The following is a 14,195-nucleotide window of genomic DNA, read 5'->3' on the forward strand; positions in this document are numbered from 1 at the left end:
TAAGTTATTCAATTAAAGTTAAAATTGAATATTTCTAATTGCTATATCAAGTATGATATGAAATAACTTGTTATAATAGGCTAACTTAACATGGTAGCGTAATAATTTTTATAGTATTAATGCCCAGAATCCAGTTCAAATTTTAGGCTAGTTTCACTAAAAAGAAAAGGGACTTTTTGCGGCAACATTTAGTGGCGACTCTATTTGTTGCAACAAATATTATACTAGTAGCGGCGACCGTTAAAGTCGTTGTTGAAGGTAAATATTTAGTGGCGAGATTTTTACGTTGCCACTAATATGTGCTACTAATACTGAAATTTTATATTCTGCTAAGAATATAATTTTGGTTACGTAGTTAGCAGCGACTTGTAAATAGCCGCCTCAAAAAGGCAACTTGTAGCTACTTGGTCACTCCAAATAGATTAATTGATTTTGTCTTAAGATAAAAAGTACTACAAAGAATGTCCAAAAATATCAAATGTTCTCTTTGCTAGGTTTTCTTGCTCCAATACTAGTTCTTTGCTGCACTTCTTCTTTGTAAAATTCTAAAATTTTCTCTACTCGACACCTCAGAATCTCTCAAATCGCTAAAATTACAACATGTGAACCATTCGGTAGAGACAACTCAAAAGCCCTAATCACACATTGTGAATTGTGACTCCATAAGGTATGTGCTCAAATCCTAAATCATTTACAGTGATAATTATATTATCAGATTTTACCTCAAATTTCTCTGACCCACTTTAGAATCTACAGGAATAGCCTATCATCTAAAGCCAAAGAAGGAAGGAGGAAAGTTCAAAGTTTGAAAATCATTCTGAGGGTAAGCTATTCGAAGCCATTCGAAGGTTTGAAGGTACAAAATCTATCTATCTCTACTTTTATTTCCCAAGTTTGTCGATTCTCGGTCTTAATAGTGGTCTCTCAGTTATCACTTTCTCTGGATGTGGTGAAAGGTTTTTTCTGTAAATTCTAGGCCTTTTGGTGTTGTTATTGTGATTGAATGTTCGATATTAAACTGGGTATCTCAAATTTAGTAATTTTTTCAAAGAAAAGGGCTTTTTTAAGGTTATATTTACCTGGATTTTTAGCTTTGAAGATATATTATGTTGCTTTTTAAGTATCTGAGTGTTAAGAAATTTCCTGAAGTGTTTAATTTCCATATCATGAGCATTATTTCTTGTTTTAGTCCCTCCCTAATTCATTTATGAGCATTCTTCATTTCAGCCTAATATATTCTACTCTTTGTACATTCTCTATGTATGTAGAAAAATGGCATATGTCACGACCCAAAATCCACTAATCGTGATGACACCTAACCCAACCCGCTTGGTAAGTCAACTAATAACTATCCAATTCCATTAAAGTCAACCAAACAACTAAATTGAGAAGTTAACTAAATTTTATACATTCTCCAAGGACTGATAGTATAAATCATGAGCTTCTAAGAATAGATTTCATAAAGCCGATATGAAGAAAATATATCTTCTGTTTGAAAAATACATAAACAGAGTTTTATAAAGCTAAGGCGACCATGAATAAGAGGCAGCTACATCAAGGACGCAGGTACACCTTCAAATCCAACAACCATCAGCAACATCGGCATCCGGAATCTGCACGCAATGTGCAGGAAGTGCAGTATGAGTACAACCGACCCCATGTACTCAAAAAGTAACAAACCTAACCTCAGGTTGAAAGTAGTGAAGAGCTAAGACAGGATCAGGTCCAAAGCCAATATTTCCACAACAGTTCATAACAACATAAATGCAAGTATAAAAGAGATATCTCAAAAGTAAAATACTCAGCTCGTTCACAGTTCCAGAAAATGGTCATGCTTTTCAAATATCTCAGTGAAAGAAAATCCTAGATCTCTTACGAAAATGCCAAAAGTACGAGTAAGTTTGAAAACTATAATTTTCCAAATATCCTTTCCAAAATAAATAAAATGTTTTATTTTCTTTCCAAATAACAAGTATAAAGTGCTTCTCCATATCCACATATCAATGTATATAATAAGTCATGAATGACGTGATACTATATAACATGAGGAAGAATGCATCTCTATGCCTATATCTCATGTATGCATGGGAATGCCATGTATCTCAGAGATAAAACATGTACTCACACTCTCAGAGTACTCAATGTCATTACCTTGCATCCTCTCTTACTAAGCTCAATGCTCAGCACACTAAATCACTCAGCGTTGTATAATTAACTGTTGCGGCGTACAGCCCGATCCATATATATGTATAGTCAACTGCGCTCACTGGGGGGTGTACAGACTCTGAAGGGGCTCCTACAACCCAAGCACTATATCGCTGCGCCGTGCAACCCGACCCAATATCGTTGCGGCGTGCAGCCCGATCCATATATACTCACAATCAGGCCCTCGGCCTCACTCAGTCATCACTCTCTCTAGTCTCGCTCACAGGCTCAAAATGTCATGAAACTAGCCCGACAACAATGATATGATGCATCAATAACAATATCTAAGACTGAGATACGATGTGAATGCATGAATATGACTGAGTACATCAATGGAAATCAGTGAGATGATAGCAAGAAATAACCACTATGGGTACAAACAATATCAGCATAAAGCCTAAACATGATATTTAGCATGATTGACAGCTCAATTACTTTATCACATGATAAAAATACAAATATCAATAAAAGAGGGCCATTATACAGGGCCATGGGAACAACAGAGTCCCATTTCACTGGGTGCACGCCCACCCGCCTGTCACCTAGCATGTGTTTCACCTCAATACCAATCACATAACACATCGTTAGTGGTTTCATACCCTCAGCACTAAGCTTAGAAGAGTTAGTTATCTTAAACAAGCAAATTCCGACACCGAGTAAGCCAATCAATGCTCCAATAATCCCATCAATTGCGTTCCGACCTCTGAATGGCTTGAAACTAATAAAAAAACTCAAATACATCAAACAATGCTAAAGGAACCAATTCCAAACAAAAAAGATCAAATCTTTAATCAAAAGCTCAAAATCGGCCAAAAAGCCCATCCCAGGCTCGCACCTCGAAACCCAACAAAAAGCTCAATATCCGTCAACTCATTCAATTACAAGTTCAACCATACTAGTTTCACTCAAATCTGATTCCAAATCGGTGTTCAAAACTCAAAAATTCATATTATGAAACACTAGGTCAAAACCCCCAATTTCTTCTTTAAAATTCATCTACCAAAAACTAAAATCGAAGATAGTTTCATGAAATATAATCAAAACCGAGTAGAGAACACTTACCCCAATTCATGTACTGAAAAGCGCCTCGAAAAATTGCCCAATTCCGAGCTCCCCAACTCAAAATATGTTAAATACATAAAACTCTCGTTTTAACAATGTTCTGCCTCATTTCTTGTGCCAAAATATCTCGAAACTCACTTTTGATAACTCCAATGGATTCCTTGTGAAATTCTAGTCAAGTTAGATTGTTGAATTACTCCATTTAACCTTATATTGAAGTAGATATGTTGGTTTCAATATTTGGAAATAGTGCAAATTTTTTTAAATATGTAGCAGTGGCAATTTCCTAATTAATATGAAACAAATCTGGTAACCCAATTCTTAGTAAAATGACAATAATATCCTCATATGATGTCCAAATTTGATGATTCTTTTTGCTATGGCTCCGTAATTACGATATGGATCTAATGATTCAATAAAAATAGAAATCGGAGATCTTTTGTTCAATGTGGTACCATTTATGCTTGAAGAAACGACGTCGAAACATAAGAAAAACGAGCGCAACACAACCCAAACCTATCTGAAATTCACCTGAGCCCCTTGGGACCCCATCTAAACATACCAATAAGTTACATATCGTAATATGGACCTACTCGAGGCCTCAAAACACACATAACAATATCAAAACAACGAAATGCACCTCAAATCAAACTTAATGAACTTCCGAACTTTCAACTTCCAAAAACTTACACCGAAACATATCAAATCAACTCGGAATGAACCCAAATTTTACACACAAGTCCTAATACATCATACGGAGCTACTCGTTCCCCCAAACTACTGAGCGAAGTGCAAAAGCTCAAAACAACCGGTCGGGTCGTTACATCCTCCCCCATTTAAACATATGTTCATCCTCGAACATGCCCAGAGTTGTTCCAAAAGCCAAAAAATCGTTGTATAACCTTACCATGCACATATTCGGGGGTGATCCGATGTCACCTTATCCCATATAGGTCTGATAACATAGCATGATTGAAATTCCTTAACCCAACCTAGCCCATAAGCCTTAGAATCAAAATTCTAACATTCGGAATTTTCTATAAGATTAGAGTCTCGCATCTACACACTGTATAAGTCTGAACAAGCTGTATCAAGCCATACCCGTAACTCAAGACGTAATCATATAATATACCTCAAAACTCAAATACTTATAGCGATAATTTCTAATCACAGTAGCTGCTCAAAATAACCTAATGTCGGTAATAAACCTTTTATCAAACAAAGCCTCGTTCTAGCACCTTCATATACTGCCAATGATGAAAGGAACACACAGAAACTCATAACATTCACCAGATTAACAAGTTGTGGAATTCTCTCTCCTTTGATAGGAACTATAGCAAATTTCTAAGCCGATCAACAACAATATCCTTCCAACCATGTTGTAATCAATTCCAATAGTATTCATTCTATATCTAATAACCCAATCTCATCCAACACGACCACTCTAGCGACATGACACATCAATACAATTTGAAGCCACAACCCATGCAATCCGTGCACCAATAAGTAATAGTCCAAATATACTCAAAACATAAAAATGACTCAAACGAGGGAACCATCCCGCAAGCTCAACGAGTACTGCTACAAAGCAATGCTAAGAGCCTATCACACACCGCAAAAACCAAAACACATGAATCTAACACAAAGGGTTATACCTCAATATAACTTTGCTGCAATGTGTGACCCTATCCCAATGTCGGTCCATTTTATATTCCTCGAGCCGCCTTGCTCAAAATCAATTACCACACAAAATTTGACATCAATTACCCAAAGTACATTACAATAACCACAGAGGGCAAATAACATAATGCCATTATCCGAAAAGAACACAGCCAACACGCGATTAATCACACAATACCCGAATGCTCATCTTGCTCAAATTTCTGTTATAAACCCAAATAGAACCGCACCATGTGTGCTTATAACCAATGATTCACAACTCCTCGTAGCATAGAAGAGTAACTCATAGGTCATTTCAGAACACGAACAAGCTTAATAACAACCGAATAACATATCTCTCAACAATAGCAGTTCGGTGTCAACCAATTGACCCCCAAATCAACTCTAGTCATCCATAAATAGATAAATAATCCTCCGAAAGTCTACAATGACTGAATCATAACACATACTATCAGCTGGATAGCTTTGGCCACACTTTATAGTCCACAACCATGCAAAAATCTGCTTCTGAGAGCTCCCAGTCTACAAATCCATAGAACACATGAATCACCATATCCGATCCCAACTCCACCGCCTGAATGTCTAACACATCTCTCATACACGATCATCCCGTGAGGAATACTTCTATAATTCTTCTATGCCACAAAGAAAAATTTGAACACCGACAGTCGATCAAATAGGAGAATACCATAGCGTGGTATGAACACCAACGTCGATCCACATACAGTCAATCATTCTGCGAGGAATACTTCTATAATTCTTCTATGCCACAAAGGTTTCCGCAAACGTGTGCATACCATAGCATACATAATGCTACCGACTGCACTGGCATAAGGAATCTTTGACATATGCTCCACCTCATCCTCGGAATGAGGCATTTGTAACTCTGAAAGTTTAAAATAAGGAGCTAATGTTATACTTACAGGCTTGCACGTATGCATATTGAATCTCTCGAGAACCCTTTCAATATACCTCTTCTGAGAAAGATGTACAACACCGTCTTCTCTTAAAATCTCCATACCAAGGGTTTTCTTTGTAGCTCCTAAATTCTTCATGTCAAATTCCTTACTCAACAGTTTCTTCAAAGCATTTATCTACCTATCAAATGCACTCCTTGAGAATTCATGTGTAGTCATGAATGCATCAAACCTCTTGTACCACTGTCTAGGGGATTACTTCAAACCATCCAAAGACTTCTTTAGTTGGCATACGTGATCTTCTTTTCCCTTAGTTGGCATATGTGAACACCAACAGTCGATCAAGCCATACCAAATAGTAATTGTTAGTGGAAACGTAAAAGAAAGAACACAAGATTTTACGTGGTTCGGATCAAAATAATCCTACGTCCACTAGAGAACAGTTGCCTTTTTAATATTAACAAAGGAAGGGGAGATTTCACAATTACACTAAAGAGAATTTCTCTCTTAAATCTTTACTCACTATAATGTATTGTATTATTTTGGGATGGTTCTACAAATAAAAGAGTGCATCTATTTATAGAGGTAAAGTCCTCCTCTTGATGTCATTGATGACATCAAACTACCTCCTCTTGATGTCATGAGTGACATCAAAGGAGGAAGCTTCCTCCTAGCATCCACACCAACTCTTTCCACCGACTCTTCCAATTGCCACGCCATTGTTGACTAAACATAAACCAACACTTTCAGTAATGTTATTTACCTAGTCATTTGAAACTATCCATGTTGCCTAAGGACTCATGACCTCCCCTTCAAAACTGAACCGTGATCTTTCACATGCAAATCTCAATCCTACACAACATACCGCATATATACTATGCCATCATACGAATAATAAAAATTACTATACATCACATGCTCCTTATGCCAGTAGAAAATATACTCCTCGAACCGTGGTAGAAACTATTAAAATTGCTTTGAAACCCATTTGCACATAATTAAGCCATCAGAACTAAATCTCTCTAACTCAACCAAGCTACGCAAGTTACCAAAACCCAAGAGTATCGCCACATAACACCTATAGAAACCCATCACATCATACGCACCCAAAAAACCTATCATATCCATTACTATGCCGATCCAACCTACTACTAAGCTATCATATTTCTTTGAGTTCCTTCTGAATTACCTTCAAATTGATACTCCTCCTCGGCATAATACCACAGTCCTCAACCAAGACTCACCACACGACACCCTAAGATAAACCACACCGCCCTAAGGCTCATAAGTTGCTGAATGCTCTTTTAATCACCCCAAAAGTACCACAACCGAGATACCCACTTTGAAGAGACCTTCTGTGAATTTAAAGTTGTTCATTTTACCTTCCTGATACTGAATGTAGAATCCATAGTGATATAGAAATACTGTGAATCTCAACACCATCCAATGTAGCCCTCCGATTCTAGCCATGTACAAATCTGCAAAATTCTCAATTGCCACATTTAGATCTTACATCCATTAGAACCATTCTTGAGAGTCTTCCACTCTACTCAGATTTCAATTAAACTGATCAAACGAACCGAATGACCTGTTCCCCATTAGCACAACAACACCCAAGGAAGTAATCCACTTTTCTAAGCAACAGAGTGAATCCCTACTCTATGCACGCTACATCCTTTACAAATAACAACTCAAATCATTCCGTGATTCTCATATACTCATAAAGTTTACCCAGAATTTCCTTTACTCAAGTCATCCTCGATCTCATGCTTTGCAGAACATAACTCATTTACAAGTATACCTCAAACCGAAACCAATACAACACATAATCGTGACATCAACTTATCAATAGCGGACTCCTCCACTTAGATCAAAGCCATGGATCAAAACACACCATAACTCCTAATGCCCATACTTTATTACAACCATAATATCGTAGGGAGATTCAACTGATTCCTCCATAAGCTCATGTAACACAAACCATATAATACCTCAAATCATTTGCAAATCTCGTATTCATCCTTGTAATAGTCAAGCCAACTTTCACAAGCGATCCAAACTCAAATTGCACTACATATAATTCACTGGTAAAAGAGAACTCTCAATGAAACAACATAGAGATCACACAATCTCAGGACATTCCGTAGGAGATAACCCACCTGCTTAGCCTCAAACTGACATCTTTCTATACCCTTCCACAATCATAACTATTACGCAACCACTTAATCTTCCCGAGTCTGAACTCATGTTACGACATGAAAATCTACTTCTCTCCTCAACTAAACAACATGAAAAGGATCCTTCAACACACCCATAACTCGAGACTATACGTCAAATCAAGATGGAAATCAAGCACCAAATAACTCTTTCTACACCACAAGAAAACCCTTCTCGTCACATTCAAATCATATGAACACATCTCGCGGTCACATCATACTCATCACATAGCCATCCAGCCACAAATTCCACTAATAGGGACACTTCCGGGCATATAAATCCAAAAGCACATGCTCACACAATCAACACCTCAGTGCTAAAGCTATAGTCAAAACTTAGCCTCAAGTACTCTAGACTGGCCCATCATCAGCATACTGAAATTACATCTCGCACCTCCTCCATAGAACCACAAGCCATCGATGAACAACTGATACCGAGCGCTCACATGCATATACGAATACGTGGAAGGAATTCAAAGAGTTACGCTTCAAGCTGAATCAATGTCGCACGATAAGGAAAGAAATATGGAAAGTATATCCTAAATGTCCTGTAGCCTCTCGAAGATAGATATGGATGTTGTCATACCGATCCGCAAGACTCGACTAGACACTTGCTCATGACTTGTCGAACCTATGAACCTAGAGCTCTGATACCAATATGTCACGATCCAAAATCTATTAGTCATGATGGCACCTAATCAAACCCGCTAGGTAAGCCAACTAATAACTATCCAATTCCATTAAAGTCAATAAAACAATTAAATAGAGAAGTTAACTGAATTTTATATTGGAACAGACACAAATACATCTCAATGACACACTACAAGAGAATCAATATCTAACAGCATCGCAATTGAATGACTCAATTCATATCCGACAGTATCAAAATCCCCACATATCATACTTCGAAGCACATCTTAGCTCAAAATGAGACAACCACATACTAGGGAAACAACATAAAGATGGTATCATCATTAAGAATGTTGATGTTTTCAAACAGAAAAATGAAAACTTCGAAAGTTCTTTGAGATAACCTGATTTGACAAAGAATATCAATTATATATGCTGAGTTTAAGACGTGACTCACATTCTCTCCTTCCTGAATTACATACAAGTATGTTGTAATGACCTGACCAGTCGTTTTGAGCATTTGCACTTCGCTCAGTAATTTGGGGGCACGCGTAGACCCATATAATATATTAGGACTTGTGCGCAAATTTTTGGTTCATTCTGAGTTGATTTGATATGTTTCGGCATAAGTTTTTGCAAGTCGAAAGTTCGGAAGTTCATTAAGTTTGATTTGAGGTGCATTTTGTCGTTTCGATATTTTTATGTGTGTTTTGAGGCCTCGAGTAGGTCCGTATTATGATATGGAACTTTTAGGTATGTTTAGACGGGGTCCCGAGGGGCTCAGGTGAGTTTCGGATAGGTTTGGATTGTGTTGCGCTTGTTTTTCTTATGTTTCGACGTCATTTCTTCAAGCATAAATGGTACCATATTGAACAAATGAGCTCCAATTTCTGTTTTTATTAAAGCATTAGATCTGTATCGTAATTACGGAGTAATAGAAATAAGAATCGTCAAATTTAAACATCGTATGAGGATTTTATGGTCATTTTACTAAGAATTGGGTTGTCAGATTTTTTTCATATTAATTACGAAATTGTCACCGCTGCGTATTTAAAAAATCTGCACTATTTCCAAATATTGAAACCAACATATCTCCTTCAATATAAGGTCAAATGGAGTTATTCAAAAGCCTAACTTAACTAGAATTTTACAAGGAATTCATTGGACCTATCAAAAGTGAGTTTCGAGATATTTTGGCACAAGAAATAAGACAGAACAATATTAAAATGAGGGTTTTATGTATTTAACATATTTTAAGTTGGGTGCTAGAAATTGGGTAATTTTTCGAGGCGCTTTTCAGCATATGAATTGGGGTAAGTTTTCTCTACTCGGTTTTGGTTATATTTCATGAATCTATCTTCGATTTTAGCTTTTGGTTGATGAATTTTAAAGGCGTAATACATACGGAGACACCTAAAGTTGGCACGATCTTTCACTTAGATACTTAAACTAGACCTCTCTTTCCAATTAGACACTTTTCCTAGGCAATTCTCATACCAATAAGACACGTTTTTTGCTGGCTTATTAATTAACCAAGCGCGTGTTCTGCAATCTCCGTGTACGTGGCAAAAGTAACCATTATAAATCGTGCCACATCATTTTATTTGTCCACCTCACTGTCCACCTCAGCTATATAGTGTTATTTCCACTAAAATACAAATAACTAGCCCTAAACAAACATCTAAACATATTACCAACCCACCCCTCCCCTCCGTCATCTTCCCCAACGACCCCCGCCCCCCTTCCTTTCCATCTTCATCTGCAAACAAAGTTGGCTCCCCTTCTCCTTGAACTTGAACCACCCCAAAAGACTCTTCTTCTCCATCCCTAAAATACCAGCCAGCGCCCACCCACAAACGACCACTACATCTCCACCTCTTTCCGCTGCTCAAACCTAACACACACAACACCAGCGACTGAATCTCTCCGCTGGCAGACCCCAGCAGTCGCACCGTCTTCTTCAGCCTCATTGTCTCCATCCCCGCCACCAGAGCTCGTCGCAAAACACCACTCTCTGCTGCCCAGAAATAACCACACACACACGCATAAATAGTGAACAGACAAAGAAAGAGTGACGAGAAGGAAAAGAGCTAGGTTTAGAAAGGAAAATTTCTGTTTACCTTCTTCATTATCCAGATTTCTTGACATAATTAATTTCAGTTCTGGCAGCTGGGTTAGGCTTCTTCTTCTTCACTTTATCCTTTTTGTTTTCTTCCAATCACAAATACTCACCTTTTCGTTTTCGGCTGAATTTGAATCTGGTATGGGATTCGAAAGAAGAATAGCGATTTGAGTCGGAGAAGATGACGGAAAGTGGAGGAGGCAATGGTGGAAATGGTGGTGGGCATAAAGAAGAAGAAGGAAATAAAAAAAACAAAAACAAAATCTGTTTTTTGGGCTTTTCACGCGCCCATATTGGGTGAAACTCACTTTATGTGCCAACTCAGCAAGAAGTGTTTAATTGGAACAAAGTTCATGTAACGTACGTGCTCAATAGGAACTCTCTTAAGTTCAAGTGTCTAAATGAAAGATCGTGCCAACTTTAAGTGTCTCTGTATATATTACGCCAATTTTAAAGAAATAATTGGGGGTTTTGGCCTAGAGTTTCATAATATGAATTTTTGAGTTTTGAACATCGATTCAGTATCGGATTTGAGTGAAACTAGTATAATTGAACTCGTAATTGAATGGGTTGACGGATTTTGTGAGTTTTGTCGGGTTCCGAGGTGCGATCCCGGGTTGGGCTTTTTGGCCGATTTAGGGCTTTTGATTAAAGATTCGACCTTTTTCGATTGGAATTGGTTCCTTTAGCATTGTTTGCTGTATTTGAGTTTTTTTATTAGTTTCGAGCTATTCGGAGGTCAGAACGTGCGTGATGGTATTCTTGAAGCATCACTTGGCTTGCTCGGTGTCGGAATTTGCTTGTTTAAGATAAGTAACTCTTCTAAGCTTAGTGATGAGGGTATGAAATCCCGAACTATGTGTTATGTGATTGGTATTGAGGTGAAGCACATGCTCGGTGACAAGCGTATGAGCGTGCACCTTTTGAAATGAGACTCTGTTGTTCCCATGGCCCTGTATAGTGGCCCTATTTTGTTGATAATTGTGTTTTCATCATGTGATAAAGTAACTGAGATGTCAATCATTCTAAATATCATGTTTAGGCTTTATGCTAATATTGTTTGTACCCATATTGGTTATTGCTTGCTGTCATCTCACTGGTTTCCATTGATGTACTCAGTCATATTCATGCATTCATATCGTATCTCAGTCTCAGTTGTTGTTGTTGATGCATCATATCATTGTTGTCGGACTAGTTTCAAGACATTTTGAGCCTGTGAGCGAGACTAGAGAGAACGATGACTGGAGTGAGGCCGACGGCCTGATTGTGAGGATATATATATATATATATATGTGTGTGTGTGTGTGTGTGTGTGTGTGTTGATCGGGCTGCATGCCGCAGCAAAATGTGGATCGTGTTGCATGCCACAGCGATATTAGGCCAGGTTGCACACCGCAACGATATAATGCTTGGGCTGTAGGAGCCCCTCCGGAGTCTGTACACCCCCAGTGAGCACAATCGACTATATATATATGGATCGGGCTGTACGCCGCAACAGTTAATTATACAACGCTGAGTGATTTAGTGTGCTGAGCATTGAGCTTAGTAAGAGAGGATGCAAGGTAATGACATTGAGTACTCTGAGAGTGTGAGTACATGTTTTATCTCTGAGATACATGGCATTCACATGCATACATGAGATATAGGCATAGAAATGCATTCTTACTCATGTTATATAGTATAACGTCATTCATGACTTATTATATACATTGATATGTGGGTATGAAGAGACACTTTATAATTGTTATTTGGAAAGAAAATAAATTTTTTTATTTATTGTGCAAAGGATATTTGGAAAATTACAGTTTTCAAACTTACTCGTACTTTTGGCAATTTCGGTAAGAGATCTAGGATTTTCTTTCACTGAGATATTTGAAAAGCATATTTTCTAGACCTGTGAAAGAGCTGAGTATTTTACTTTTGAGATATCTCTTTTATACTTGCATTTATGTTGTTATGAACTGTTGTGAAAATATTGGCTTTGGACCTGATCCTGTCTTAGCTCTTCACTGCTTTCAACCTAAGATTAGGTTTGTTACTTTTTGAGTACATGGGGTCGGTTGTACTCATACTGCACTTCCTGCACATTGCGTGCAGATTCCGGATGCCGATGTTGCTGATGGTTGTTGGATTTGAAGGTGTATTTGCGTCCTTGATGTAGCTGCCTCCTTGTTCATGGTAGCCTTAGCTTTATAAAACTTTGTTTATGTACTTTTCAAACAGAAGATGTATTTTCTTCATATCGGCTTCATGAACTCTATTCTTAGAAGCTCATGATTTGTACTACCAGTCCTTGGAGAACATATTTGACTACTCAGGTATATCAAAAAGGAAATTAAAATAGACTTCAGCATTTATATATGTAGGAAAGTGAAACAGAATGATGGAACCTGCTTACTGCTTTTGAACTGAATCTTTGGTAGTGTTACAAGTAGAAAATACTTGTCCTACTTTTTATTTGATATTGTTTCCCAAATATAGTTTGAGTTTCTTACTTTAATGGTTTCAAACATTGAAAAGTATTGAATATGAACTGAATCAAAAAGTTACAGGGGTTTAGTGATATTTTTGCATCTGGCTCCAATTCCAGATGGTTGTTTACTTTTTATTTTATTAATATATCAATTCTTTGAAGGAGGAGTTAACTTTCTAAATGCTGATAAAACGGTAAGCTGTCAAGAAATGTGTTAACATGGTTCGCTGCATCTTTTATCATACAATAATATAAATTTTCAGTGATTCAGTTGTTCTAAGTGTTTCACAAATATAGTTCATGATGCTTGTATCTTTAATTTCGTAAATAGAATCAGTACTGAAGTAGAACCTGTGCTTTACTGATTAAATTTGGTATGAATATCAAACGTAATATTACATTTGTGTTTAGGATAAATCTGAAGCTTGTGGCGGGCTGCGAAAGCATAAGTTGCAAGCCTTTGTGTTCAGTACTATGCAAAAGCTTTTTTGAGCATGGAAAGCCGAGTTGCAAAGGAATATGGAACAGGAGTTGCAAAGGAGGTGGGAATAGGAGCGTGAACAAGTGGATATAGAACAATAAGCTGCTTTCATGACCCGAATGCAGCAGGTACTGCTAATATTTTTGTACTCTTCATGACCTGGTATTATCATAGAAGGAAATTGGATTCTATATCTTCAACATGTGGCTTTTTATCTGAATCAACCTGAATAGACTTTGGAACTGAATTGTAGTAATTACTGATACTTGTGTTTTTTGTTAGAATGAATAAGATATTGTAAGCCTGCATTATTTACATGCTCTTTTAAATATGGAACTTTGAAAGAGGCTTCTCCGATCTGATGTCTTAGCTTCTTCTAAAGCTTTTGACCCTTATGTTACAGCAGTAA

The 14,195-nt window shown here is 37.4% G+C and overlaps 1 long non-coding RNA gene across 1 annotated transcript; it reads left to right on the forward strand.

Annotated features, from left to right (window-relative positions):
* The first annotated feature begins 396 nt into the window (after nucleotides 1-396).
* On the forward strand, nucleotides 397-14,143 carry LOC107790443 (uncharacterized). Its single transcript, XR_001649042.2, has 3 exons — nucleotides 397-667; nucleotides 757-856; nucleotides 13,717-14,143. It is a non-coding gene; the product is annotated as an uncharacterized LOC107790443 (long non-coding RNA).
* The last annotated feature ends 52 nt before the right edge of the window (nucleotides 14,144-14,195 follow it).

This window comes from Nicotiana tabacum, chromosome 3 (genome assembly GCF_000715075.1).
Source record: "Nicotiana tabacum cultivar K326 chromosome 3, ASM71507v2, whole genome shotgun sequence".
Taxonomy (NCBI): domain Eukaryota; kingdom Viridiplantae; phylum Streptophyta; class Magnoliopsida; order Solanales; family Solanaceae; genus Nicotiana; species Nicotiana tabacum.